Here is a 5,683-nt window from a genome sequence, read left to right on the forward strand (position 1 = left end):
GGAAGACACGCCCCACCCCGCGGGGATTGGCTGCTCTGGGTCCAGTGAGTGCCTGTCACACAGCCTGCAGCGAGGACTGTGGCTTGGTGTTTTCTGTGGCTTGTTTTCCTGCAGCTGGTGAGGGACCCACCCTGCAGGAACTGGGAGCCCTGAGCCGGGGCGGACCTTAGGGTGGACGTGGCCCTCCTGTCGCCCGACAAAGTGTCTTTGTTCCACCAGACTGTAGTGGGGATCCCCAACTTTCGTCTAGGCCCTTCCGTGCTCTCCCTTTTCAAACCCACTTTCTTTCTTTTTTTTTTTTTATTGTTATTCAATTACAGTTGTATGCCTTTTCTCCCCATCCCTCCACCCCACCCCAGGTGAACCCACCTCCCTCCCCCCTCTCCACCCTCCCCCTTGGTTTTGTCCATGTGTCCTTTATAGTAGTTCCTGTATCAAACCCACTTTCAGCAAGAGCTGCATAACCAGTGAGGCCGAGGTCAAGACTGTATTGCATTCTGGGAAACTGTTACGTCAGTAAATTCTGACCACACAATTGGTAGACACAAAGTAAGTTCCAGAGGGTTCAAAATTTAAACACAACAAAGGACATCGTAAGTACACTGGAAAACACACTGGGAGAATTTCATGTCTCACAGAAGTGGCGTTATGAGTAATAGATATGCTTAAGTAACTCAGGTCTGAAAATATTTCAGAAATTGGAAGACAAGATAAAACTAAACAAAACTAAATAATTTTTTTAAAATACTGAGAAAACCTACTAGTATTTTGCATAAAAATAAGGTACCAAATTTGAGGACCGGTCCACAGAGCAGGGTCAGTGTAACTGCTGCTGCCTTTCACGGGATAAAATGGGAAGAGCGTCTCTGGTCCTTACCTCGTTTCGAGCACATAAATATACCTTGATTTTCATGGATTGCAAATAAGCCAACTAGCTAATTATTACTGTGAAATTGCATAAAGGGAAACCTCACTAAAGTGGAGTTGGGGTCAGTGGGGGTGCTGTCACATAGCACCACCGGGGGTAAATTACAGGAAAAATTGTCACAGGCCCCAACATGAAGATGTACCTATGTGTGCTCCCAGGAGAAACCAACTCCCCAGCAACTCAGCCAGAGAGAAACCAGGGTCACCCTGAACCAACACTTTCCTCCTCTGCACTTTTGTTTGAAATGACCCTTCCCAACTTCCTCCTTTGTCCCGGTAACGTACCTCTCCTTTAATTGTGGAGCTTGCCTATGGTTTCTGTACAGCTTGATTGTCCTACATTGCAATTTTTACTGTTTCCGAATAAACCCCTTATCTGCTGGTAAAATGACTGGCTGCTATAGTTTTGAGGTCAACACAGTTTGGTGGCCCGTATGGGGATCCGGAGGACTCCTGGAATCCCTGAGGCTGATGAGCAAGCAGGTGCAGTGACCTTGCTCTGAAAGGCTCGGGGAAGGGTCCTTTCGTGCAGACTCTCTGGTGATCATTTCGAGAATAGCCATCCAGAAATAGCATCCTCATGGCCTCTGACCCAGAAATTTCAAAATTTCCCCTGGTAGCCCCGGCCTGGTAGCTCAGTTGGTTAGAATGTCCTGCCTTTATGCCAAGATGGTCAGTTCATTCTCCAGTTAGGGCACCTACAAGAACCAACCAATGAATGAATACATAAGCAGAACAACTCTCTCTTTCTCTCTCTTTCAAATTAATAAATGAAATTAAAAGAAAAGCATTAAAAAATCCCCCCGTTTTGCTTCCCTTTGTATGAAATGAAGTATGTTTAATATTTTATCCAACACTTATATAATAACAGATACAATTTTAGTATATATCTTACTAAATTATTGTTAATATATATCTTACTAAATAGTAACATATCTTACACATTTTAACAAATTCAGTAGAAGAGAATTTGTTAAATTATGGTTTCTAACACTGTGAAATATTATAGAACATTAAAAATGGGTGAGAATATATAACATTTCATTCAAGAAACAATCTAGTAAGGTGGTTCTAATGGATTTTAACAGAGAATAATTTTCTTAGTAATGTTGTGATGTGAGAACAGTATCCTGCAAAACATGTTGTGTTAAAGAAAACCCAGGCAGAAAACACGTGCTGAAAGGAGACGCAGGGACTAGTCACAGGGGTCAGGGTCTGGGCAACGTGCAGGGGAAACTTGCTTTTCCTTCATGTCATTTGGAATGTTGCGTCATTTCTTTTCTCCTTTGCTTAGAATAAACCTATCTATACATATTTTTTGTAGATAAAAGAATGGATGAGAAGTAGTTGATTATATATGTATGCATTTAAAAATGACTCAACAAAAACTCTGCCCACCCTCATTACACCCAGTGGCCCCGGCCGCCTTCCTTATCCGAATAGTGCCCTGACCACCCAAAGTGTCCCATTTGCATCCAGAGCTCTATTCCAGCAGGAACACTTCCGTAGTGCAAAATGTACTATGTCACGCAGTTACTGTTTGTTTGAGAGAAGAAAACCATTTATTATCAAAAGAATGAATTTTTAAGTGCTGGATCCAAGGTCACTTACAGAAATGCTATTAAGAATATTATAAAGCCAGGGCTTCCGGCCAAGATGAAGGCGTAGGCAGACACACTGTGCCTCCTTGCACAACCAAAAAGAAGGACAACAACAATTTAAAAACAAAAACAACCAGAACTAACAGATAATTGAACTGTGTGGAAGTCGGACAACCAAGGATTTAAAGCAGAAATATTCATCCAGACCGGTAGGAGGAGCAGAGAGGGGCACCTGGGGCGGAGAGGACTCACAGCAAGGCAGCTGGCGGACCCAGCTAGGCGGTGGATTGTGGAACAGGACAGGCCAGTCTGCAGCTAGCAGATCCTGCGGCCCCACATTCGTGCACAGATAAACCGGGAGGAATGGCGGGGCAGCGAAGCAGACCTCCCAACCCAGGGCTCCAGCGCAGGGAAATAAAGCCTCAAACCTCTGACTGAAAACCCCTGTGGGGGTTGAGGCGACAGCAGGACAGACTCCCAGCCTCACAGGAGAGTTCATTGGAGAGACCCACAGGGGCCTAGAGCATGCACAAGCCCACCCACTCGGGAATCAGCACCAGAGGGGCCCAGTTTGATTATGGGTAGTGGAGGGAGTGACTGAAACCCGGCAGAGAGTGGAGCGAGCACCATTGCTCCCTCTCGGCCCCTCCCCCACATACAGCATCACAGCACAGCGAGATCAGCGTTACCCCGCCCCCGGGAACACCTAAGGCTCCGTCCCTTTATGTAACAGGCACACCAAGACAAAAAAAAAAAAAAAAGGCCCAAATGAAAGAACAGATCAAAGCTCCAGAAAAAATACAACTAAGTGAGGAAGAGATAGCCAACCTATCAGATGCACAGTTCAAAACACTGGTAATCAGGAAGCTCACAGAATTGGGTGAATTTGGTCAAAAACTAGATGAAAAAATGAAGGCTATGCTAAGAGAAACAAAGGAAAATGTACAGGGAACCAACAGGGATGGGAAGGAAACTAGGACTCAAATCAATGGTGTGGACCAGAAGGAAGAAAGAAACATCCAACCAGAAAAGAATGAAGCAACAAGAATTCAGAAAAATGAGGAGAGCCTTAGGAACCTCCAGGACATCTTGAATCATTCCAACATCCTAATTATAGGAGTGCCAGAAGGAAAAGAGGAAGAGCAAAAAATCGAAAACTTCTTTGAACAAATAATGAAGGAGAACTTCCCTAATCTGGCAAAGGAAATAGACTTCCAGGAAGTCCAGGAAGCTCAGAGAGTCCCAGAGAAGCTGGACCCAAGGAGGAACACCCCAAGGCACATCATAATTACATTACGTAAGATTACACAGAAGGAGAGAATCTTAGACGCAGCGAGAGAAAAGGACACAGTTACCTACAAAGGAGTTCCCATAAGACTGTCAGCTGATTTCTCAAAAGAGACCTTACAGGCAAGAAGGGGCTGGAAAGAAGTATTCCAAGTCATGAAAGGCAAGGACCTACATCCAAGATTGCTCTATCCAGCAAAGCTATCATTTACAATGGAAGGACAGATAAAGTGCTTCCCAGACAAGGTCAAGTTAAAGGAGTTCATCATCACCAAGCCCTTACTATATGAAATTTTAAAGGGATTTATCTAAGAAAAAGAAGATAAAAAATGTGAACAGTAAAAATGACAGCAAACTCACAGTTATTAACAACTACACCTAAAACAAAAACAAAAGTAAACAAAGAAAACAACTAGAACAGGAACAGAACCACAGAAATGGAGATCACATGGAGGGTTATCAACAGGGGAGTGGGAGAGGGAGAGAGGGGGGAAGGTACAGAGAATAAGTAGCATAAATGGTAGGTAGAAAATAGACAGAGGGAGGGTAAGAATAGTATAGGAGATGTAGAAGCCAAAGAACTTATATGTATGACCCATGGACATGAACTACAGGAGGGGATGTGGGAGGGAGGGGGTGGGCAGGATGGAGTGGAGTGAAGGGGGGGAAATGGGACAACTGTAATGGCATAATCAATAAATAAACAACAACAACAACAAAAAGAATATAAACCATGCTAGTGTGGTTCAGCTTCTGTGTCTGGCATCTGGCAACTAGGGTTCATTGTCCAGCTCCAGCTCTGGAGTCTGGCTGTGGGGTCTTGGTTACGGATCTGGGTCCTGTGTCTGAGGTCTGTGGTCTGGGTTTAAATTTATTTGGCTATGGGTCTCAGATCTGAGGTCTTTTGGGTGTGGCTTTGGGGTCTCTGGGTTTGTGTGGCGGGTCCATGTCCATTTCTATAAATTTATAGTTGTTGGCTCCAAGTCAATGCCAAGAGGAGTCAGTCCCAAGGTTGGGGTGCGGTGATGACGGAAACTTCAGTGCAAATACCTCAATTTAAAGACAGAATGGCTATGAGCACAGAAGGGTTGTTAAGAAGCTCAGTATTGTCACAGGTGAACACTGTGTATCACTCAACAGTGCTGCTTCTTAGTTACGTAGCATCAGGGCTGTGAGGAGGCCCTGAAGTGAGGCAGCCCCAGGGCAGACTCCCTCTCCCGCTGTGCTGCTCAGGGCTGCTCTGCTCACTGAGACCTTTCATTTCCTCTCTGCTCGGCTGCATTTGCACATGAAGAAGAGAAAATTGGAAAAGGAGCCCCTCTGAGATCAGTCTGGGCAAGCACAGAAAAGGCCTCTGGTGGTGTCACCACAACAGACTAGATTATTATTATTTTTAAATTATGCCATGTTTTCCTCTACATTGTTTTAAGCCCAAACTGAGGTAGCCTGTTTTTGTTGTGGTTGCCGCTTACTTAAATTATATAGAAGAATAGAAATAGTTGAAAATCCTACCCAAATAGGTAATAACTGCTATTATGTTAAGTATTTGCACTTCTAAACAAGCTGGGTGTGTGTGGTGGGATGGGCGGAGGAGGGCAAAGGGGAAGAATTGGGAAGCTGTAATAGAATAACAGTAAAAAATTATTCAATAAAAAAGTATATATCCTTCCAGACACCACTACTTGCACATTTCCATTCTTCCACTTCTTCCTAATGTGTGGATTCATCAATACATTTTTTCCAGAGTGTTTTTTATATACTATTTTTATTATCATTCAGCTGAAATTATTTTTTAACTGTAATTGTAATTTAATTTGCATGTTATTTAGAAGTGTATTCTATAATTTTTAAATATAAGGACTTTGTAG

Source organism: Desmodus rotundus, unplaced genomic scaffold (assembly GCF_022682495.2).
Source record: "Desmodus rotundus isolate HL8 unplaced genomic scaffold, HLdesRot8A.1 manual_scaffold_230, whole genome shotgun sequence".
Taxonomy (NCBI): domain Eukaryota; kingdom Metazoa; phylum Chordata; class Mammalia; order Chiroptera; family Phyllostomidae; genus Desmodus; species Desmodus rotundus.